The following is a 26083-nucleotide window of genomic DNA, read 5'->3' as shown; positions in this document are numbered from 1 at the left end:
TCCTTGCTCCACACAGCAGCTAGAAACAGCTCCTTAAAATGTAAATCAGATCATGTCACTCTCCTGCCGAAACTATGCAGTGGCCTAGAATCTGCTGATTCCAAGGCTGGACAAGGCAAATACCAAGTGATATCCTATGGCACCTGGAAGTAAACACATCCTCAGAAAAAAAAAAAAAATGGGGCACAGAAGGACACAGAAGCCTACATGAAGGGGTTCCCAATGGTTAAGTCAAAGACTGTTTAGGCAACAAAATAATGATAATAATGGATTATAACCAACAGAATAAAATAAGAATTCAGAAGCACATATTGATAATAATAATAAAATATTTGAAAGAATAAACAAGAAGAGACAAGGGGAAAGTCACTAACAGGAGAGTTCCAGTTAATAAATACAGAAGAAATGATAAACACAGAAAAACACTACCTGGCAAAACCAAAGGAATAACTGTCTCAAGCAAGAATTAATAATGAATGCTAAAATCACTGGGCAAAGATGCTACAGGAAGCATGATATGTACATAGTCTCAAAGGATCTCCCCACAAGGTAATATTAATTACAAAGGAAGAAGTAGTAAGTTTATACTGGAAAACCTGGGAGACACAGTCTTAACCAAGAGACATCACAAGCTGACCTCACCAGTGACGGGGCCAATCGACATCACATGTCTCCTGATATCATGTACTATTAAAGAGCACATCATTTCTCTGGTTTTCCTGCCAAAAACGCATAATGTAAATGGAATCCTGAGGAAACATCAGATAAGTGGAGGGACACAACACAAAATAACTGGCTGGATGCTTTAAAAGGTCACGGTCATAAAGAACAAGGCTGAAGAACAGTTCCAGATTAAAGCGGACAAAGAATATGTCACAATTAAATGCACTGTAATTCCAGATTATGTTCTGGACCAGAAAAAAGAGACATCAGTAGAACAATAGGAAAGAGTATAATAAGTTCTATACATCCGATAATAGCACTGTATGAATGTCAATTACCTGGTTTTGACCATTGTACAGTAAACATGGAAGATGTCAGTGGGAGAGAGAGGAGAAAAATGTGATGGGCAGAGATACACAGAAGGTTCCAATAGTACCTGAAAGTGATGGGTCATTTTTCAGTAGGTAACAGGTATATGGATGTCCACTACAATATTCTTTATTCCTTATATATGCATTATATTATTCTGTGTGTATAAACATGTCATGATTTTTTAAAGAGGAGAAAAATTTTAAATACAAAGTATAACAAATGTTGCTGTGTCCTTTTAGATTCTGTTGTCTAAGCCTCAGAGCCTAAGCTCTGTTTTCTCTTTAAAAAAAAAAAAAAGGATAAAGTATTATTAAGCTATAAAACACATTAGTGCTCCTAATACTTTCTCCTTTCTGCAATCTAATGGTCTATAAGACAACTGAAAAGGGGCATGTCACTTCTTCACTATGTGAATCACTGTTTTATAAGCCCTGGCCTGTACTACTCTAAGTCATCTTATGTATCACATGAGGTCCCCACATGTGTTCCCAGGGATGTGTGTCCATATGCTTAGTAGAAGTAGAATATTGCTGGTGTAAGAAATAGTTTTGATGTAGGTTCAAACCCCACTACTCCACTTTCCAGTAGTGTGAGGTGTAGCACGGAAGTGACTTCACTTCCCGAGTATTTCCAAATCTGTAAATGAGAGAAAACTCTGAAGTTGTTATATGGCTGAACTGAAACAATAAATGATAAATAAAAACCCAAGTAACTGTGCCTGGTATATAAACATAGACATTCACATGTGAGCAATACTCATCATTACTGTCTTTCCTTCATTTCCAACTGAGACTAAGAAAGCAAGCCTACCTCTGCCATAAATCCCAAGAAATAAAATGATATTGTAATAGAGCATGACACACCACATCTGCACAGATGGCCACATATCTATCACTTCTGAGTATCTTCACCCCAATATTGGGGCATCATCCTAACATGAGGATCTGGTATAGTGGGCACGGCAAAGTTTTTGCAGCCACAGCTGGACTCCAAAGAGTCACCTCCTTGTCCCATGTGACCTTGGACAAATGACTGAACCCTCAAAGCTTCAGAGATTTCCTATTTAAAATGGGGAAACCACCACCCTCTCATAGGATTTCTATCAAAATGTACCCTGCATCAATGTATAAAAACAGTGCCTGATGCATCTATTAAATCCCAAATCCTAATTTATCTCTCCCTAGATATATATTACTATATGTAAAATAGAGAAAAAAACAAGGACCCACAAGCACAAGGAACAAGATCCAACATCTTGTAACAAGCTATAATGGAAAGAACCTGAAAAAGAATATATTCAGTTCAGTTCAGTTCAGTTCAGTTCAGTCGCTCAGTCATGTCCGACTCTTTGCAACCCCATGAATCACAGCACACCAGGCCTCGCTGTCCATCACCAACTTCTGGAGTTCACTCAGACTCACATCCATCGAGTCAGTGATGCCATCCAGCCATCTCATCCTCTGTCGTCCCCTTCTCCTCCTGCCCCCAATCCATAAGAATATATACTAAGCTATTAAAAAAAAAAGAGTGAAATAATGTCATTTGTAGCAACATGGATGGACCTAAGATCATACTAAGCAAAGGAAGTCAGAAGAGAAAGACAAAAACCATATGGTATCACTTAAATGTGCAATATAAAATACAACACAAATGAACATATCTACAAAACAGAAACAGACTCACTGACATAAAGAACAGACTTATGGTTGCAAAGAGGGAGGGAAGGATTGGGACTTTGGGATTAGCGGATGCAAACAACTACACAGAAGATGGATAAACAACAAGGTCCAACTGTACAGCACTGGGAAGTATATTCAATATCCTGTGATAAACCATGATGGAAAAAAGTATGGAAAACAATGAACAAATATATTTATCCATATAGCAGAACTGAACCTCTTTGCTGGATAGCAGAAATTAACACCATAAATCAACTATACCTCAATTTTAAAAATTAAAAGAAAAACATAAAAAAAAAAAAACAGTTCCTGATGCATTTTAAATACTGCAAAGATCTCAGTCTCTCCCTTTGGAAGAATATCAAAAGAAACTAAGCTCCAAAGAAGGGCCATGGAAATCAAGGAAGGAAAAGTACTGGGGAAGAGAAAGGCAATACACAAACTGGTTAATCCAGACCCACTCTAATCCTGGTTAGACCCTAAATTTCCTTCACCTCAAAGAGCTTCAGTTTCCCCCTTCTATAAAAGAAAACTGCTACCATCTCTTTTGTAAGGCCGTGAGGGTTGGTGGAGGTGATGAAGTATGTCCCATGCGGCCATGGATCTGCTGGGAGATCAATACACACAGCTGGAGCTGCAGGGAGCTAATGGAGGTGATGGAATTCCAGCTGAGCTGTTTCAAATCCTAAAAGATGATGCTGTAAAAGTGCTGCATTCAATATGCCAGCAAATTTGGAAAACTCAGCAGTGGCCACAGGACTAGAAAAAGTCAGTTTTCATTACAACCCCAAAGAAAGGCAATTTCAAAGAATGTTCAAACTAAGGTACAATTGCACTCATCTTATACACTAGCAAAGAATGCTCAAAATTCTCCAAGCAAGGCTTCAACAGTATGCAAACTGAGAACTTCCAGATGTTCAAGCTGGATTTAGAAAAGGCAGAGGAACCAGAGATCAAATTGCCAATACGCACTGGATCACAGAAAAAGCAAGCGAATTCCAGAAAAACATCTACTTCTGCTTCATTGACTAGGCCAAAGCCTTTGACTGTGTGGATCACAACAAACTGGAAAATTATTAAAGAGATGGGAATACCAGACCAACCTACCTGCCTTCTGAGAAATCTATATGCAGGTCAAGAAACAACAGTTAGAACCAGACATGGAACAACAGACTGGTTCCAAATAGGAAAAGGAGTACGTCAAGGCTGTATACTGTCACCCCTGCTTATTTAACTTCTATGCAGAGTACATCATGCAAAATGCCAGGCTGGATAATGCAAAAGCTGGAATCAAGACTGCCAGGAGAAATATCAATAGCCTCAGATATGCAAATGACACCACCTTTATGTCAGAAAGCAAAGAGGAACTAAAGAGCCTCTTGATGAAAGTGAATGAGGATGGTGAAAAGCTGGCTTAAAACTCAACAATCAAAAAACTAAGATCATGGCATCTGGTCCCATCACTTCATGGGAAATAGATGGGGAAACAGTGGAAACAGGGGCTGACTTTATTTTGGGGGGCTCCAAAATCACTGCAGATGGTGACTTCAGCCATGAAATTAAAAGACGCCTGCTCCTTGGAAGAAAAGCTATGATCAACCTAGACAGCATATTAAAAAGCAGAGACATCCCTTTCCCGACAAAGGTCCATCTAGTCAAAGCTATGGTTTTTCCAATAGTCATGCATGGATGTGAGAGTTGAACGTTAAAGAAAGTTGAGCGCTAAAGAATTGATGCTTTTGAACTGTGGTGTTAAGAGAAGACTCTTGAGAGTCTCTTGGACCACAAGGATATCAAACCAGTCAATTCTAATGGAAATCAATCCTGAATATTCATTGGAAGGACTGACGCTGAAGCTCTGACACTTTAGCCAACTAATGTGAAGAACTGACTCACTGGAAAAGACCCTGATGCCGGGAAAGATTGACAGCAGGAAGAGAAGGGGACGACAGAGGATGAGATGGCTGGATGGTATCACCGACTCGATGGACGTGAGTTTGAACAAGCTCTGGGAGATGGTGAAGGACAGGGAAGCCTGGCGTGCTGCAGTCTGTGGGGTCACAGAGTCGGACACAACTGAGCAACTAAACTGAACTGGAGCTACAGGAAGCTGTATGGGGATTCCCCCAGCCTGTTTCAGCCTCTTGCTCCCTTTCTTGAGAGCCTGAACTATCATTTAGCATTCAAGGCTCAGGGTCTGGAAGCAGTTATCCCTTAAATCCTTCTCTGTCTAAACCATCCACAGCCCTGGCTCCTGGACCCTCACAGAGGAAATAAAAGTCCCCCCAAGGCCAAGAGAAGTATCACGGTACTTTCTAAAACCCACACCCCTACTCACAAGCCACACCACAACTTCTGTCTGTGCTTTTTTGAACTCTACATTCTAAAACCTGTATTTAATCTTCCTAAGCAACCCAGAAAAAAAGTAGTCCTAATTCAGTATGTATGTTAAGATTATAGAGACTTTCTAAAGGATGGACTTAAATGTCATACTCTTGACTTTGGAGGAAAATCTGAGGACAAAAGAGAGATTAGGAATTGTGGGATGGGGGAGGATGGAGATTTAAAAACAAAATTAGGTTAAGGTTACAAGGATAAAAGTTAAATAAGAAAACAAAAGCCTGGTTAAGGCTGCTGTGGTTAAAGTTACAAATAAAGTCAAACACTTCATAGATCTCTAGTTCGCGAACCCAAGAGAGCTCTGGGGCGGCTCTCATGAGCTTGAACAACAAGCTAATTTTCAAGCAGGAATCAAAGGGGTTGAGCCCCAGGACAAATAGGTTGAAAGCCCAAGCATAAGCCTGGGCTCAGAGAGTTAAAAGGAATGCAGACTGCCCCAAAACACACCAGCCGTTTGTTTTTTCTGCCACCTCTCCAACGGTCATGTCTGGAGTGTGGATAAACAGTTCTGGGGGAAAAAATTCTGTGAAGTACAGACTTTAAGAAAATAAAACACTAGAAGAGTGTTTCTTAAAGAGCTATATGTGTGCCTGCATATATATACAAACATAGTGAAAGAGAAAAAAGAATAAATATATACATATAAATATATATGCAAGTAGGTGCATATGCCAAAATTAACCAAACTTCTGCATGTTTTCAGGTGTGAATAACAAAGGCTGTAACCAGCCTTTAAGAAGTTGTAGGTATTTTTAATAACAAAACCAAAGTGTTGTTTTACAAAGGTATTCCATAAATAGTGAAGGGTGTCTGAGCAACATTCGGGTTTATTTAATAAGATTAAACTGTGTGCTTTTGGTTATTATTAATAGCATATTTTATTCTAGGTTGCTTAGAAATGTGTTTGGAAAGTCCCAGATAGAGGACTAAGAAAATGAGACAAGAAAGCTGCCTTTTATGGCTGCCCCACTAGGGGCCAGGAATTGTGCTCAGTACTGTTTGCCATACTGTCCTATTTCAACTACGTGACCACCTTAAACGGTAAATATAACCACTCAAACTACACAGTTTGCAAGCGGCAGAGCCATTCTTGCCCCAGAATCTAAGGCTTTTTCCATCATTATTCTGCATTTCTTCCCAATGAAATACTCAAAGCCCGTAGCAGTCTTTCCAAGTATTGCTACAGGCAGAGTAATGTACCATATTCCTGGGACAAGAAAACTGCACAGGCAGGAGTGGAAGGTAAAAAGGCAACTTTTCTGTGATATCTACTTTAGCAAAACTGAGACAAGAAATCTTTTGGTCCAAGAGGTAAAGCAAACAGATGAACAACTTACACATGGTAGCTGATAAATATTTAATGTCACTTGGTACAGTGGGTCTTCAAAAATGTCTTTCAGCTCTGAAGGCCCTTTCGTAAATCCACATTTCAGCAGTGTGGCCAAGGCTCAGAAAAAACACATTTTTAATAAGGACTGTGCCAACATGAAAGGTTGAAAATGGAATATAAGACCCACAGGGGACCACACACTCTAAGGGAGACAGGGTCCTAATGTGAAAAAGGGAATAAAAAGAGGCCAGAAACATATACACACACACACACACACATACATATTCGAGAAAAATACATACATCTATATATATATATTCTTGGAGAAGGGAATGGCAACCCACTCCAGTATTCTTGCCTGGAGAATCCCATGGACAGAGGAGCTTGGTGGGCTACAGTCCACGGGTTCGCAAAGAGTCGGACACGACTGAACGACTTCACTCACTCAGTGGATGATCTAGTCAGGTTAAGGGGCATCATATTCCAGACAAACATGCTCAGGTCACAGGGCACTGACTACTCTCCAACCGCTGATGGCATCTCAGCTGCTTAACCTGTGCATGCAGAGTCCAGCATCACATACTCAGCACATATGGCCCTCAGGCTGAGGACTCTCTCCACTCCTTTCTCAGTCTCTCTCATAGAGTGCTGGACCCTTGCTACTAGTCTTTCTCTCTCTCTCTCTTTTTGGTCTTATTTTGGTGCTTGAATCTGACGCTTTACCCAGGGGACAGGGAAGATTAGTGACAGCAGGAAGCTGCTCCCACTCCTGGGCCGAAAGGACAAAAGGAGGAGGTGTGGTTGCTGGGGTCACTCAGCAGAAGATGGAGCCTGCCCTGTGGGTGGGAGAGCCACAAGGGGGATGTGGCCACTGCCAGAAATGCTGTCCAAGGCAGAGAGTGAAGGACAATATATTCCGGCTTCCCTTTCTCCTATCCTCCCATCTCCCACTGGTGTCGAACTGTCAGAGGGCAGGGGTCAACCATCTGGAATGCAGAATAGAGCAGGATAGGACAACAAATAGATCTGGGCCAAAGGCCAACACCATTGATGAGTTAAGGTATGTCACAGACCACTGATGAGTTAAGATATGTCAAAGAACAGTGTGTCGTGTGATACTACAGTTGCTAAACACATGCACATACAATTTAAGCAAATATACACACACTGCACACAACAGAGACCGAAGCATTGTGAGACAGAAGAGAAAACAAGAAGAGTAGAAAGATACACTGTCGGTTCTCATTATCCACCAAGGTTTAGGTTCAGTTCAGTTGCTCAGTCGTGTCTGACTCTTTGCGACCCCATGAATCGCAGCATGCCAGGCCTCCCTGTCCATCACCATCTCCCGGAGTTCACTCAGACTCACGTCCATCGAGTCCATGATGCCATCCAGCCATCTCATCCTGGGTCATCCCCTTCTCCTCCTGCCCCCAATCCCTCCCAGCATCAGAGTCTTTTAGGTTCTACGAAGTCTCCACAAACATGGCTCCATCATTCCTAGGGGAAATACAGGGTTAGGTTCCTTCAAGCCTCTGGTTCTGTTTTCACCAACTTATGAACACATAACCTTGTTTTTTGTGCTTCTGTTTAAAAGCACACCATTTAATATATGCTGTTGATTCATTAACAGTGAATGCAAGACCCAATAGCACTTAACTCATGTCTGAACAAAGTTTATCTAACACAGTTTCTCTTTAAGTCAGAGCAGAGCCTTCCTATACTTACAAATACAGAAAATACCAAGCCTGGGGGTCATTTAAACAGTAAAATTACCAATGAAAAGCACAAAAATAAGAAAAATAGGGTATTAATAGATCACAAAAGGACACATATAGAATGACAACAGAAACCAGAAGGCAGAGTGTCACCTAGCACAAACTCTGCTGGGAATACACACACAACTCAGAAAATTTTTGCTGCTCCATGCTTATCTGGCAATGACCACAGAAGCACCACCAATATTAATTTGGGAGTTGCAAATAAATTTTCTTGAGTAGGTGAATTTTAAAATACAGAATTTGCAAACAATTAGAACAAAGCATATATCAAGATTTTTAAAGAAAAAGAAGTTATCCCTAGATGGTAGGAGATGAAATGTTTTTTATTTCATTATATAGCTTTACTTCTTTTTATTTTCAACTGTTGCCTAGTATGCATTAAGCTTGTAATTAGTAGTAGAGGGCAGAGGAGGAGAGAGATTCTAAATTTAAGAGTTCAAAAAGAAAGAAAAACTAGGAGTGAAAGTATTGAGAAGTAGAATCATTTAGTTGAGCAGGAGGTGATGCTAGATATGGCCCCAACAGCAGAATGGGTCATCCTCACTGCGTGATGTGAAGGGCTGTTCCAAGGTGCCCCTCCAAATCTCTACCACTCCTTCAGCAAGCAACCCAAGGGGTGAGGAGGATGGTTGCAAAGGCCAACCATGGGGCAGGCTGAGGTCAGGAGGGGCACATGAGCTGACTTCCTGAATGAATGGACAACATTCCCCAAACAACCTCGCTGGGCTTCACAGACTTCACACCCTCCTCCTCCATCTTGAGCAAAATCTCGTTATGCTCAAGTTGACTCATGAGAAAATGTGAGCCTCTTTCAAATCAATTCAACAAATATGATTTGAGCCCCAACTATGTGAACTATGTACAAATTTCTGTGCAAGGTGCCAGAAGAATTAATCATCATTTTGCATGTTTTTATCTCTTTGTTTTGTGTGTTTGTCATTCAGTTGGGTCCAACTCTTTGCAACCCCATGTACTGTAGTCTGCCAGGCTCCCCTGTCCATGGGATTTCCCAGGCAAGAATACTGGAATGGGTTGCCATTTCCTTCTCCAAGGGATCTTCCACACCCAGGGATGGAATCTGGGTCTCCTGCATTGTAGACAGACTGTTTACCATCTGAGCTACCACTTTTGTATTTTACCTGTTTGCAAATAATATTCTACCTAATTTGAGAATAATCAAAAAGTTTGGATCCCTAACTTCATCGTCTTATACTGGTAAACGGCTTATATTTGTAAAGCCCTTTCTATTGCTAACACCCTTACATATACATTATCTCCTGGCTCTAAATGTCTGTGTTGGTGATTAGTGATCCCTCTGCCACTGTATGGGTACCTCTACTATGACATTTTACATCATCTCAATTTATTCATTGGTTCGTTTTCCCTTTCAGTCTCTGAGCTAGCTTCTTGAGGACAGGCACTGCCCAAGTAGGCTTAGTAAGCGCTGCAGAGTTATTGCATTTAGCTTAAACCTCCAGAACACTGAAGTGGGAATTAGATATTAATTTTTACAGGGACTTCCCTGGAAGTCCAGTGGTTAAGACTCTGCACTTTCAATGCAGAGGACATGGGGTTTGATCTCTTTTTGGGGAACTGATATCCTGAATGCTACATGATGCAGCCAAATAATTAAAACAAATAGAACATTCAGAATTACTGCCCACGTAGAGGCATTCTCATGGCAGCACACTAAGTGACAAAAAGATGAAAAAAAAAAAAAACCCTAAAAAAAAAAAATAGTGTCTACAGGTTAGGGAAGAGAATCAGAGAGGTGAAGTTATTTGTCCAAGAGCATGTTATAAAGTGCTGGCTCTGACCACAGGCCTAGTGTTCCTTCCCCGTATCACAGCAGCTGCCTCTCCCAGTGTTAGTCACCCAGTTGTGTCCAACTCTTTGTGACCCCATGGGCTGTAGCTCGCCAGGCTCCTCTGTCCGTAGAATTCTCCAGGCAAGAATACTGGAGTAGGCATTCCCTTCTCCAGAGGATCTTCCTGACCTAGGAATCAAACTTGGGTCTCCTGCATTGCAGGCAGATTCTTTACCATCTGAGCCACCAGGGAAGCCCTGGGTGCATGTTATAAAAATGACACGAGTCCAGCCAAGTTCTAGAAGCAGAACTGTGCACATATCCACTGAAACATGCCTTTCTTTAACCTATAAAGCAAGAGAGGGAGAAAAGTCTGTACTCTGGTACTGCTTTCTATCTTTGTGTTCAAAAATATTTACCAGCAGTAAAGGACCCTTCTGGGTTGAGAATGGAGATTCAAATAACAAGTGTCTATTGAGCTTATTTTAGATGCATAAACCTACTCGAATGATTGAAAAATAAAATAAAAACCTTAAATTTATGAGATTCTTAAGCTTCAGACTAGGGATAAAACTAAGTTGCAGAACTGGAAAAGCATTAGCCTAGCAGAAAAGCATAGTAATTTAGCTCTCTGTTCATTCCTTATGCCATTAACGAGCAACTTTTAATCTTTAATCCTCCTTCACTAAGCTGCTTTTACTGTCCCATCTGCTCCTCTTACTCATGCCGTCAGGATCTTATAATTAAATTCTAATTAAAGTTTAAGGCATGTAATAAAGAAAACACTTGCGGAATGCCTTTGATTCAAGAGGCCAAAATAACATTTCAGCAGTTTGAAAAATGAATTATATCCTTTTGCTTAACAAGCATCTTTAAAATGGAATTAAAATGGGAAATTCCAATCTTCCATGATTTCACCAGCCACACATTATGTAAATATGGTCATCATCAAGGGTTACATTTAAGTCGGCTGAAAACATCATGAAGAGAATGCTGCCCAGCATGCACAATATGGATGTGAGCTCAAGTGGCAATGCAGGAGGCAGAGCTTTCATAAAAACCATGGTGGTACCTTGAAATATGAACACACTGGCATCAGCATCTATCTAGCACAACTCCTGAATGCTGAGAAAAGAGGGTTCTCACCCTTCTCATCTAATGGCTCACCAGACTCGAGCAAGCCTACCTTTCCAGCATCTGCCAGAGCCACCTCCACTTCCACCATGTTAGGTCAGACCTCCAACATCCCTTGATGACATTGCTATACTTGCCCACCACCAGCCCAGGTCCTGTGTTCCAATTCATACTCCATTCCACAGGGCTGACAGTGACCTTTCTTTAGCATCACTCTTATCAGATTGTTCCACTCTGACTACAGGTTACGATCTAAGAACAGTGCATGCTAAGTCACTTCAGTCATGTTCGACTGTTTGTGACCCTATGGACTGCAGCTCACCAGGCTCCTCTGTCCATGAGATTCTCCAGGCAAGAATGCTGGAGTGGGTTCCCATGCCCTCCTCCAGGGGATCTTCCCAATCCAGGGATCGAACCTGCATCTCTTATGTCTCCTGCACTGGCAGGCAGGTTCTTTACCACTAGCACCACTTGGGAAGCCCTTAAAAACAAAAATCACTGTTAATTATATGATTCTATATCTTATACAATAATCATAATTATCAATATGCCAGACATTACTCAAAACTCCTTGTTATTACTCAAATTCTCACAGCCACCCTATGATGCATGCCCTATTATTTCATCAGATGAAAAAAGGAGGGACAGAAAAATCAAGGTGCCTGCCCAGGATCACAGGGGCACACAGCAGTGGGGCCAGGGTTTAGAGCCATGAAGTTTGGCTCCATAGGCTGTGTCACAAAGCCCAAAGCCTGAGTAAAGTACATGGGGACATCTTGGTCTTCTTTCCAAATGCTCCTAACATGCACCCTATGTTCCGGTTATGTCAACAAGCCCCACCTTTGCAGAAACATCAGGGTCTTTCATACCTATGGCTTTGCTCATGCTGTCTGTTTGCCAGGTGGCCCTGATGACCCCACCTGGTAAATTTTTGCTCATTCCTTTCCTATCTCATGAGGACTGTCCCGATTCTCTGGATAGAGCTTATCACTCACCTCTTTGCGACTGCAGAATCTAGAACCTACAGGACCTCCATTATGGTGCTAACTGCACTGCAATGTAATTGAGGCTTGGTTTCATCTGAGTCCCTTAAAGGCAGGACCCACAGCAGGACTTTGATAGATGCATGACAAGTAAAGAAACTGAGAGTTCTCGAAATCTATACATTGGCCATATACACAACATGGCCTAGTATTATGAGTATAGAGAAAAATGTTACTCTCTGGTTCAACTTATAGAGAGAAAGGAAAGAAAAACCATATTTTGCTTTATAAATCTAAGAACACTTATAAACTTTCCAAACTTCCCAAAGCATGCAGTTCACTGATAATGCACACCCTATTTTAGTTTTCTGACAACCAAAATCCATCAAGTTCCTTTCTTCCGTGACCCTACAATCCTTAAGATGAGCCCTAGCCAGACCACAGCAGGGGGCAAACAGTAGGCTTAGGCTCTGCAACACAAGGTTGTTTGAACTTGACTGAGCTACTCATGTCCTAGCTTGGAGTCCAAGGCCTCAGGAGACCAGGCTCCCCACTCTCAGGCTTCCTAGATCTGTGGCTTCTTTACCAGCTGAGATCTGAGCATCTCAGCTGTTACTTGATTTGTCCTCCAGGGTTCCACTGAAACTGGAGCCTTTCCCTTGACCTGATGAGCCTCAACAAACCTCGTTTCCTTTCAGTAAACAGTCCATCTTGCTGAGGATTTGAGCACCCCTAGCCGACCCTAGTACTAGCTTAGTTCTATTCCAGGCAGATTGGCCACTGTGAACCATACAGCTGCTACCATGTCTAAATGTCCAGTCCCTCTCACCTAGAAATTCCTAAGCTGTGTCTCCCACTCAGTGAAGAAATATCAGGCATGGTACTAGGTCTTTTATGTAGTTCTATCTCAAATTCCTCAAAGCCTACTTTGAAAAAGATATAATTATACTAATTAGTCCATTCAATGAATCTTCAGTGAATACATACTCTGTAATAAGCAGGACAACAAAGCTAGGTGACATGTCCAATGTTACACAGATGATGAGTAGCAGAAGTGGGATATGAAAAGAGATCTTTTGCATTCCCATGATATACTCCAGTTGTTGGTCTTCTGTCTTTATTCTTGAAAAGATGAAGATGTACTGAAGAAAGGCGTGCACTCAAGAAACTGAAGAATATCACCCTTAATCATGGAATACATAAGCACAGATGACTGGCACAACCCTTCACAAGACCCCAGTTCATATTTGCATGTCCTGTCCACGCCATTCAGTTCAGTTCAGTTGCTCAGTCGTGTCCGACTTTTTGCGACCCCATGAATCGCAGCACACCAGGCCTCCCTGTTTATCACCATCTCCTGGAGATTACTCAGACTCATGTCCATCGAGTCAGTGATGCCATCCAGCCATCTCATCCTCGGTCGTCCCCTTCTCCTCCTGCCCCCAATCCCTCCCAGCATCAGAGTCTTTTCCAATGAGTCAACTCTTCTCATGAGGTGGCCAAAGTACTGGAGTTCCAGCTTCAGCATCATTCCCTCCAAAGAAATCCCAGGGTTGATCTCCTTCAGAATGGACTGGTTGGATCTCCTTGCAGTCCAAGGGACTCTCAAGAGTCTTCTCCAACACCACAGTTCAAAAGCATCATTCTTCGGTGCTCGGTCTTCTTCACAGTCCAACTCTCACATCCATACATGACCACAGGAAAAACCATAGCCTTGACTAGATGGACCTTAGTCGGCAAAGTAATGTCTCTGCTTTTGAATATACTATCTAGGTTGGTCATAATTTTTCTTCCAAGGAGTAAGCATCTTTTAATTTCATGGCTGCAATCACCATCTGCAGTGATTTTGGAGCCCCCAAAAATAAAGTCTGACACTGTTTCCACTGTTTCCCCATCTATTTCCCATGAAGTGATGGGACCAGATGCCATGATCTTCGTTTTCTGAATGTTGAACTTTAAGCCAACTTTTTCACTCTCCTCTTTCACTTTCATCAAGAGGCTTTTTAGCTCTTCTTCACTTTCTGCCATAAGGGTGGTGTCATCTGCATATCTGAGGTTATTGATATTTCTCCCAGAAATCTTGATTCCAGCTTGTGTTTCTTCCAGTCCAACATTTCTCATGATGTACTCTGCATATAAGTTAAATAAGCAGGGTGACAATATACAGCTTTGACATACTCCTTTTCCTATTTGGAACCAGTCTGTTGTTCCATGTCCAGTTCTAACTGTTGCTTCCTGACCTGCATATAGGTTTCTCAAGAGGCAGGTTAGGTGGTCTGGTATTCCCATCTCTTTCAGAATTTTCCACAGTTTATTGTGGTCCACATAGTCAAAGGCTTCGGCATAGTCAATAAAGCAGAAATAGATGTTTTCTGGAACTCTCTTGCTTTTTCCATGATCCAGCGGATGTTGGCAATTTGATCTCTGGTTCCTCTGCCTTTTCTAAAACCAGCTTGAACAGCAGGGAGTTCACGGTTCACATATTGTTGAAGCCTGGCTTGGAGAATTTTGAGCATTACTTTACTAGCATGTGAGATGAGTGCAATTGTGTGGTAGTTTGAACATTCTTTTGCATTTCCTTTCTTTGGAATTGGAATTAAAACTGACCTTTTCCAGTCCTGTGGCCACTGCTGAGTTTTCCAAATTTGCTGGCATATTGAGTGCAGCCATATTGAGTCCACGCCATAGCACCCACTTTTCTCTGAACATGCAACGAGTTTTCACACCTTCATTCATGTTCAAGCCTTTGGCCATAATGTCCTATCTCCCCCTGAGGACTGTATTCACTCCTGCAGCTCATTCATTCACCATTCTGGATTTATTAAATACCTGTTAGGTACCTGTTCCTGTAGAAAATGATGGAGATATAAGATTTAGGACCCATCTTTAGAGAGCTTACGGTCCAGTGGGACGTGAGGATGCATAAACACACAAGCACACCAAAGAGTATGTCTGTCCCATGGCAAGGGAAACACAGGCTGCCCTGGTAGCTCACAGGAAAGGCCTGGAACCCAGTCTTGGTGCCTCCTCCCTGAGACACTGTTCTCCCCATTCTGCCTCCAATCCTACCATAATTCATTGTCCCTCACATTTCTTACTACACTATACACTTTGCAGTCACATTTTTCACAGTGAATCATAATGTATGACATGATCATTTATCTTCATTTCTAGAATTGAGGGAACTGATTTTTTTAATTGACAAATATTTATTGAGTGTCTTGCAGGACTGTAGTGGTTAAGAGTCTGAGTTTTATTGTTTAAATTCTGTCAAGTAATTACAAGCATGTGACCTTGGGCAGGTTATTTAACATCTCAGACCCACAACATTTTCCACATCTCTAAAGTGGGGAAAAAATCAGGAATATACCGAAGTTTAGCAGGACGACAGTATTTAATCCAAATCATTGTGAGTTTCATCTTTGGCCTCAGTCTTCACCTTGCTTGTTTCAACACCAGGTCTAGCATCACTTAACCTATGTGTGACTGATGATAATAACCGCAGTGAGGATCTCCACCACCTCTATACAGTGTAAACATGTCAGTAACATGAGATAGCTTTGGGATTTAATGTTACTATCATAATATCACTTCTAAATATGGTAAGCAATTTAGATCAAATTTGGAGTTTAAAAAAAAAATCTCTTTATGGGCATTATATGCTGAAGATGTACCAGTTAATTTAAATATAAATGTACAGGTATTATTACAAAAGAAGAATGCTACTAATGATGATTTGGAAAACTGCTAATATTATATACCAAATCAACAATTAAGAAATATAATTTACATTGATAGATTGATAGTTAAATCATATGTCAAGTGAGACAGCATTAGAAACTTGAGTTGTCAGGGAACACTGAACACTGCCATATAAAGTTAAATCATATAAAGCAACATATTATTAACAAGAATGTAATTCTAATCTTTATGGTGCTATTTCGTACTAACATTCATAACATAAAACAATAATAAAGAACTACATATACGGTTTGATTCCATTTATGTCAAAAGCCTTTTAAGGGGTACTTCTACTTAGGAATGCTTCATACCTTATAAAGATTAATTAAAAGCAGAATGTCAATCTCAGTATCTCCATATTTTATAAGAAAGAAAAATTTCAAAATTATGTACAAGAATATATTGTGCTCCTACTAACATCTTCAAAATTACAAACTTTAAAGTAAGTGGTAAGAAGACAATTTCTTAAAAGTGTGTCTCTGGAGAGGGGTCCTGATATTCAGGTGAGAAGCTGTCTGGCATGGGTGTTTATGACATAATTCACAATAAAGGAATTACCAGTGTCCTCCAAGGTGGGTGGTTAGGGTGAAACCATATTGTAGGGGGTTAAGTAATGAATGGGTAATTGAATAAAAGAAGGAAGTGGGTGTGAATCCTTCATATAAAGGTTCTGATGCCAGAAGGAAAGGGAGAAATAGGGCAGTAGTTTGCAGTCCAATTTTACAAAGTGTTTTGACTTACTAAGACAGGCGACATAAGCTAAAACATCATGGAACACATTACAATTTTACATACCAGTCTGAAGGATTACTGTTGCTTCTGAATGCAAAATATGTATGTATAATGCTGACTCGACCCAACCCATCCAAACTTACTCGGTTCCCAAATGCTTGGCTTCAGCTGAGCCAGTTTTCTTAACAACTTCCAGAATAAACAGAAAAGCAAAATGTCGAGGCCAAGATGTTTTCATGTTCAAGTCCACAATCCTGAACATTTGTGAGTTTCCTTACATAGCACCCGGATTTAGTACCCATCCGTCTACGTCTAGACTGGATGCAAGTACACATATACACCAACACCCAGACATCAAATACAACCCCAAATCATACAGGAGATTCTGAAGTTCTCAGAAATGCAAAAATCCATCCTTAAGAACTTTGTTTTAATCCCTACAGATGTATACCTAATATGAGGAATAGAAAAAAGAAAAATTCTATTGCATGGGAGCTGTAATCAAAGGTGATAATACCATCACAGTGCATCATGTCAAGAGTGCCCAGTAGTTACCAAGCACTTTATGTACAATATCTAATCCCGATGAAGGGTTATTGCTATTCCTATTAGAAATAATAAAACCATGGCTTGGAGAAACCTAACTAAGAAGTTAACTGAAAATAAGAACTCAGGTTTGCTACTAACCTAGCTCTGTTACCTTGGGTAAGTTTCTTAGTATCTCTAAAACCTGACTTTACTCATCTATAAAGTGAGTATAATCATACATACCTTGAAAAGTCAAAGTAAGTTTTGAAAGAGAAATAATATAAGGTACTTAATACTATGCTTGGCAGCATAAGTTATATTCAATAAATGGCAGCTATGTTGATCGTTATCAGTACTGCCCAGGACTATATGCCGTGTGAGTGACAGAGTGGGCATTTAAATTCACATTTGACTGATTCTAAAACCAACACAAACAACAATACTTACTGATAATTTATCATGTGCCAGCACAGGCGGGTTCCTAAGCGCCAGCATTACCGTGGAAGAGTTTTAACTATATTAACACAAGCAAAGGTCTCAACAACCCTACGAAAAAGTTACTATTATCCCCACAAAATAAAGAAATTGAGATTTTTAAGAAGTGCCTCACGGCTACTGGAAGTTTGACAGGCTTCTTCAGTTCTGATTTTAGATACTTCCAATAATATATTATTCCCAACACCACACTCATTTATCCTTCATGATGATGTGCCTGCATTTTGAAACCACAAACAATATCTCAGATATATTTTGGAAACATAAGGCATACAAAAAGGGAATCTGCTTGAATTTAAGATAGAAACTATACAAACATAAAGTAATATTATTACTATTTTGAAGACATAAACAAGTTGCACCAGGAATTGTATTGCCCTAATTAGCCAACAAGGTTCTAGTTGAGTCGAGTCAGACTCTTTGATTTTCCTTTCTCATTCTGCAAAATTTCAAGATCTCTGGACTGCCTGAAACATACCAAAGAATGGTCCCAGAAGCCACATGTGAACAGACTTTTGGACCCAAAAGACCCCAAATAGACATAAGTGAAAAGGTCACCATATTCTATTTTCCCATGGCAAATGGCCTTTGAAAACCCCCCTTTTTAATATACTTTCACAGTCAAGTGATCATGATCAACAAGAATGAGATAAAATTGACTGCAGCTGGAGAAAAATGCTGACATGAGTGGCTAAAAACACCATGTGTAGCTTGTAATAAAAGGGTACAGGACCATAATGTAAGTTGAGGCCCCCCAGAATCGACCCGTCTAAAGTCACATCTCATTAAGACTAGAAGCAGCAGCTGGTTTCTCCCAAAACAAGTCCTGGATGAAAAAAATTAGAAGGGTCTCTGCCCTTTAGATGTGCTCTTGAAAATACCACGTCCTTGATCTGCATGGATTTCTTTAGATAGTTGACAGAGTGCATGTTGTTCCTGAGTGCATGTTGTTCTAAAGGTCAAAGAACTGGCAAAAGTGGATGTGACTGTTGTCAAACAAGAATGAGCTCTTTTTGAAGTTGGAGGCTTAGATGGGCTGATTCGGGAATGCTCTCTTCAAAGGTGAGGGTGAAAAGTAAAAATGCTGCCCTGTGTAAGCTGAAATGTCTTTAAGTAATACAGAGTACACTACCCTGCCATCCTGGCATGACCCACTGTTAAAATCTGGGTGAAAAAGAACAGTCCCTGAAGGTGGAATGATATTAGCAAACAGCTATCATGAACACTCCAATCCCTACATCTTGCAAAGGCCCATTGAAAAATCTTCCTCAAGGTCCTTCTGCTTCCAGTTTAATCAGCTCAGTATTTGCCTCACCCTCTATTTACATGTGCTCACCTACTAATTAGCTTCCCAGGTGGCACAATTGTAAAGAATCTGCCTGCCAATGCAGGAGACGCAAGTTCAATGCCTGGGTCAGGAAGATCCCCTGGAGAAGGAAAAGGCAACCCACACCTGGGAAATCCCATGGACAGAGGAGCCTGGAGGGCTACAGTCCATGGGATCACAGAGAGTCAGACACTACTTAGTGACTCAGCAACAACCACCACCTACTAGTTATCCCCCCTCGCTTGTATTTGGCTCTGCAGATGACTTCTGGCCAAACTTGCTGTCATGCCAAATACTTGAGTTGCTGCTGTGTTTGTTATCACTCAGGAAATTTCACTCTATTGCTATCTGAAACTTCTCTGACTTTCAGTTTGGTAAATCAGACTCCTGTTCCACCTCATAAATCAGAAACACAGCCCTGTGTCGCTCGTCCTTGTGGCCCCAGTAGCTGTGGAATGGATATCAGCAGAATTAAGTGAAGGTCTTGCAGACTCAAATATCACAGAAATGTGATAATCTGTCTTTATTAATAGAAGGTCAAATACCATGTACCTCTGACAGTTGAATCAATATTTTTACAGTCCTTAGATCTTGACTTGCACCAATGGCCTCTTTAACACACACACACAGACACACACCAAGCCCCCCCCCCCCACCGCCCCCACCACCCGTAAAACTAAATCTTGACGTTGTTAAACCACTTTTTGAAAACTAGGAGATTTAAGACATAAAGCATCTCACCTGGGGCATGGTTTTCTCTGGATCTGAACATCCCAGAACTCCATTTCTGGGAATATCAGCCACTGTGTGGAGTCCTTGCCACCCTGTAAAACTTCCAAATATTTTCTTAGGAAATGCTCTGGTAAAGATGCTAGTGACTAGCTCTAGCTCGTACCACTTTTTTCAATACAGTATTTTGTTTTCCAGGTTGCAGATTTTAACTCAGACAACTAGATTTATTAGCAACAACAACTATTACAGGTTAAATGTTTATGAGTATTTAAAATCCCCATATAATCATTATTAAGTAGGTAATATTATCCCCATTTTACAGATGAAGAAATTGCTGCTCAGCAAGGTTACTTCCCTAAAATCTCATATGCAGAGAGGCTGCACCAGGATTCCGAGTCCAATCTGAAGTCCAGTATTCCTTTTTGCTGCTGTGTATAAATCAAGAGTCCACAGGGTTGAGGCTCCCTCTGAGAAGTGTGATGGCAAGACTATCTGGTTCCCCCAGCCACTGATTCTGTGACCTCCCCTTTTCTATTATCCCTGCATCTCTGACAACTTCTTTACCCTCCAGTCAGGGGAACCTGAGAGAGCAGGGCTGGATGGAGGAGGTCTTGCATTCTTTCAGTTCCCAGATTCTGAATCTGTCAGTACTGAAAAAAGAAAAGCCTCAAGCTATAGACACAGCCCAAATCTCAAAGCCTCTCAGGAACCTCAGCAAAAATATTCACAGAGTCTAGCAGTGAGTCTCCCACATAAATGCCACAAAACTCAGGGCTATATAGTGGTGAGATACTCAAAAAGTATGTTTTAAGAAAAGTCAAATGTACCATGGGAAAAAAAAAAAAAAGTCAAAGTATCATGAAAAAGATAACAAGTGCTCACAAGCAAGTGGAGAAAAGGGAACCCTTGTGCACTGCTGATGGGAATGTAAATTGGTGCAGCCACTATGGAAAACAGCATGGAGGTTTCTTGATAAAATTAAAAATAGAACTAAAATATGACCTAGCAATTTCACTTCTGGGTTTAGATCCAAAGGAAATAAAAACAGGATCTAAAAGAGCTGTCCTCTCTCCAATGTTCACTGCAGCATTGTTTACAATGTAGAAATGATCTAAGAATGGATAGAAGGATAAAGATATGGTATATAAATATATATACTGTATATATACAATGAAATATTATTCAGCCAGGAAAAAATAAGGAAATCCTGGAAATTCTGTCACTTAACAACATCATGGGTGAACCCTGAGGGAACTGTGCCAAGTGAGACAGAAAAAGACAAACACTGTATGATATCACTTATGTGTGGGACCTGGAAAAGCAAAGTTCATAGAAAGAAGAGAACGGTGGTTGCCAGAGGCTAAAGGTAGGAAATATGGGGAGATGCTGGTGAAAGGATATAAATTTCCAGTTATAAGATGAATAAGTTTTGGGGGGTTAATATACAACACAGTGATTATAGTTGATTATACTTTATGATATACTAGAAAGCTGTTAAGAGAGTAGATCTTCAATACTACCATGGTAATCATTTTGCAATTTGTAGTTGTATCAGATCAACACAAGGCACATCTGTGTACATGAGTGCTCAGTTGTGTCCAACTCTTTAGGACCCCACGGACTGAAGCCCACCGGGCTGCTCTGTCCATGGGATTTCCCAGGCAAGAATACTGAAGTGGGTTTCCATTCCCTTCTTCAGGGGATCTTTCTGACCCAGGAATTGAACCCATGTCTCCTGCATCGGCAGGTGTATTCTTTACCACTGAGCCACCTGGGAAATCCTTGTAATCATTTTGCAATATGTAATTATATTAAATCAATACAACGTACACCTTAAAATTATGTAATGTCATATGTCAATTATCAGAGAAGGCAATGGCACCCCACTCCAGTACTCTTGCCTGGAAAATCCCATGGGCAGAGGAGCCTGGTAGGCTGCAGTCCATGGGTTCACTAAGAGTCAAACACGACTGAGCGACTTCACTTTCACTTTTCACTTTCATGCATTGGAGAAGGAAATGGCAACCCACTCCAGTGTTCTTGCTTGGAGAATCCCAGGGATGGGGGAGCCTGGTGGGCTGCCACCTATGGGGTTGCAGAGAGTCGGACACGACTGAAGTGACTTAGCAGCAGCAGCAGCAGCAGCATGTGTCAATTATATCTCAATAAACTAGGAAAAAAAATTAAATGTTCTTATTTTCTACCCAGGAAAGGAAAGGAGAAGTGAAAAGAGAAAGGGAAAGAAAATCCCAGAGAAAATGATTTAGTCTTGGACCATGGTTCTCATCAGAAGCTTCTGTGGGATCAAAACAGATGAATGGGTCCTGCCCCCTGAGTTTCTAATTCAGTAGGTAGGCTGAAACCAGAGAATCTGCACTTCCAATGTGTGTCCAGATGATGTTCATACTGCTGGCCTGGGGATCATGCTTTGAGAACCACTGGTTTAGAGTAAATAATCACCTAACAAGTGAACACTTCAGAAAAACAGGTATCTAAGAGATTCCCTTAATAATCAGGTAACAAACAAGTGTTGAGCTAGTTAATACTAAGCAGAGACAGTACACCATTGTGGTAAAAAGTCTGCATTCTGGGGCCAGACTTCTTGTTGCTGTTTTCAGACTGCCTGGGTTCAAATCCCAGCTCTGCTGCTCACCAACTGTTTGATTTCACACAAGGTCCTTGGCCTCTTTGAACCTCAGGTTTTCTTATCTGTAAAATATTCACGCTAATTATAGTATATATAAAACACATGCATACTGGGAGGACTGACGGGGCTTGTATGTCTAAAGTGCTCACAACAGTGCCTATACATGTTGAGTACTATTATTAGTATTTGTTTTATTTTGTTAGTTGCTTAGTGGTGTCTGACTCTTTGTGACCCTGTGGACTATAGCGTGCCAGGCTCCTCTGCCCATAGAATTTTCCAGGCAAGAATACTGGAGCGGGTCACCATTTCCTTCTCCAGGGGATTTTCCTGACCCAGGAACTGAACCCACGGCTCCTGTGTCTCCTGCATTTCAGGTGGATACTTAACCTGCTGAATCATTGGGGCAGCCCTGTTATCAGTATAAACTACTTCTAATATTATTATTACAGCTTTCTTCTACTAGGAGAGGTAACAGTTTTTCTAGAACTATTATCCTGTGTCAATGCCAGTGTGAGATCTTGGGGATAGAGCTATAGACCAAACATGCAATGTTCTGTACTAAGTTACAGTCTAGAGCAAGAAGACCCTATTTAAGTAGTTGTTTACAAGGCACATCCTTACATCAGAGGGCTGAAAGCAGGGAAACAAAGAGGAAACTCTACAAAGTCATTTCAAATTGGAGATCAATCAGACATTAAGAACATTTCTTTAAGTGGAATAAAAACTAGCAGAAAAACATGATTCTGTGTAATTATACCATAACAGCTCTTCTGAAACAAACTGTTGTGGCTTTTAAAATATAATGAAATATGAAGAAAAATTCTTTTCGGCAAATCTCCCCCAAATTTCTCTGCGCTTAATATCTGTCACGTACTAGGCAAACCACTTCAACAAAGGCCAGGTCTTAGGGCCAGAGAGAAGTGGTCAGCTCACTACAGACCAAGCAGGACGTGGAGACAGCGCCATATGAGAGCCTCTAGATGTTCCGTTCTTTCTCCCCTGCTGGAAAGATGGGCCACAGCAAGGGCCACGCGAACCTGGGTTCAGAGCCAGCCTCCACTCCTCAGCAACTGTGTGATCATGGACACGTTCCTTGACCTCAGTCTTGGTTACCTCACCTGTAAAGATGACACCCTAATGATACAGAATGAAAAGCTCTTTACCATCAATCCCCTCAAATTCCTCTGCAGCCAGTATGTGTTGTGCACACTGTAAAGGTGGATAAACTGTGGTTTCTTTATACAAAGGGTTCCTAAGTTACTAGGAAAAAAAAGAACGCTTGTGGAGAAATAATTACAGTATGGTGAGGGAAGTGCTAGAAAACTAGAGTAACAATGAAGAAGGAGTGGCTAGCTGCCCCAGGGAATCTGAAGGGCTTCACAAACAACAGGATGTTTAAGGTGGGCCCTGAAGGATGAGCAACAGCTCAGCAGGGAGAAGGGCAGGCAGGTGATGTTCTGGAGGGCCGGTCTGCCTCGAGGTGAGAAGACACGCAAGGGCCTAGGGATCAATGAGACGTCTAACGGAGCTGGAATGCTGGTGTGTGATGAAGAGGGGCAGGAGATGAAGACAGCTCATGTCTTGGTTCTGTGAAAATATCACCAGTTTTTCACATAATGAAATTTATTTGAAGCCATTTGGATGACTGTCAAAGATGATAAGGGAATCAGAGCATTAAGGGATAGTCTGTGGGCTTTTGAATGTAAGTCTGAAGCTATCCTGGCACTCTTGCTCTCAGAAGGTCAGTGTTCTAATGGCAAACTCGGGTATTCAGCCCCATCTATGTGGGTCTCATATACCAGTAACAGCAACCACGGCACTGGGGGCTGCTCAAATCTACTGACTTCTAAACATGCTGTCCTACACGCTCCAAATACGTGAACTCTTACAATCCCCACAGCAAGCCCACAAGGTACAAAGAGGTAAATGAAGGGCAGAAAAGGTAAGAAGCTTGCTCTAGGTCACATGATGAGTCCCAAGGCTGGCATGGTACCCCAGAGCCCAAATTCAACGGCTACCTTGAGTTCCATTCCTCCCTCCACGAAGGATGCTCTCACACCATTTCCCTGGGCAAATCCACATCCTGAAGGGCCTGAAGCTTTTACATGGGGGAGGGGGCGCTCTTAAAGAAAGGAATGCAAAACTATGACTATAAAATCCGGTGCAATATTGAATATTTACAACAAGAAAAAAGTAAATAACTGCAGCCTCGAGGATTTAGGTTCCCTTTTCCTTAGATCAGAAATGCCTACATAGAAATGCTTCCTTATTGTAACCCCTCCCCACCTGGAACATTCTACAACTCCCAACAACTACCTGAACTCTTGGGGCCCATGTGAGTAAGGGTCCCTGAAGTTTAAGCTCTATTTGTTCATTTCATGGTGGAGGTGAAGCTCATCTCCACTACCACTTAAAAGTCCCTTGTGTGTGCCTACTAAGTTCCTTCAGTCATGTCCCACTCTGTGCGACCCTATGGAATGTAGCTTGCCAGTCTCCTCTGTCCAATGGGACCCTCCAGGCAAGAAATCTGGAGTGGGTTGCCATGTCCTCCTCCTTCCTGGGATATTCCCAACCCACAGATCAAACCCACATCTTTTGTATCTCCTGCACTGGCATGCAGTTCTTTCACCACGAGCACCACCAAAATTTTCCAAACCCTTTAACAAAGGCCAGATCTGAGGGTCAGAGGGAGATGGCCAGCTCACTACAGACCACCCAAGATGTAGAGACAAACGCAGCACGAGAAGCAATAAGGTTCCCACCCCTTCTCCCTGCTAGAAAGCTTGGCCACAGCAAAAGGCTCCAATTTGAAGCCATGCAAACCTAGGCTCAGACCCAGCCTCTGCTCCTTAGTGGCTGTGTGACCTTGAACATGTTCCTTGACCTCTTGAGTTTCTTAACTCTCGGTTTCCTCATCTGTAAAAATGAGACACTGTAAGAATCAAATAGGATAACTTACAAACTTCCCAGCAATGCCAGCTCCCTTCCTCTAGGTGGGCCTTTCCTGAGCCTTCTCCTCCTTTTTGACCCTTACCCCACCCCAAGTTTGGGGGTGGGCAGACCAGTCCCTTCTATGTACTCCCAGCATACTCTGTAGAGCCTCCACTAGAGCATATCACTCTCTTAGTAATTCAGCAAGTACTCTCTGGATACAAAGATGAACATGGACAAGCTATTGTCTTCCAGAAGTTCACTTCTAGTTCCAGAAGTTCAGGTCAGGGAGCCATTTTCCCTGGAGGCTGGGGCCATGTCTCATTCCCCTGGAGACCCTTGGACATAAGGCAGATTGCACCCAACTGAAAACAAGTGAGACCACCTTCTACCACGCCAACTCTCAGTTAGCGCCTTTGCTAGCAGCCTTACTCGCCTGGCCCCCTCCCCCGCCCCCTCAGCTCTGCTCTCACCAGGCCCCAGTGATGCTGGTCTGCACATCCCCCCCATGGCAGGATCAATGGAGTTTGGTTTACAGGGCACTGGGTCCATTGTTGGCTCTCACCTCAAGAACAAAGAAGAATACTGGCCCTTCCAAGGCAAAACAAAGGCTGACTTCTCCCCCATGGATCCCTTTTCCTTTATGGGCAGCAGTATGCAGACCCCCGGTCCTCCACTGAACTACATTTAAAATAGCTTTTGTGAAGGGCAGACACAGCAGCCATTTTCATGCGTGTGCGTGCCTGCAGCAATGAACTGATTGTAATATGAACAATGTGCACTTCTTCCCACTTCTGACAG

At 41.7% G+C, this 26083-nt stretch overlaps 1 protein-coding gene across 16 annotated transcripts in view; it reads right to left on the bottom strand.

Annotated features, from left to right (window-relative positions):
- Positions 1 to 26083, bottom strand: part of FGGY (FGGY carbohydrate kinase domain containing) — a 625499-nt gene that overhangs the window by 501756 nt on the left and 97660 nt on the right. The gene's annotated exons all lie outside the window — the stretch shown is intronic.

The sequence above is a fragment of the Ovis aries genome, chromosome 1, assembly GCF_016772045.2.
Source record: "Ovis aries strain OAR_USU_Benz2616 breed Rambouillet chromosome 1, ARS-UI_Ramb_v3.0, whole genome shotgun sequence".
NCBI lineage: Eukaryota > Metazoa > Chordata > Mammalia > Artiodactyla > Bovidae > Ovis > Ovis aries.
This window is presented reverse-complemented; position numbering and strand designations above follow the sequence as displayed.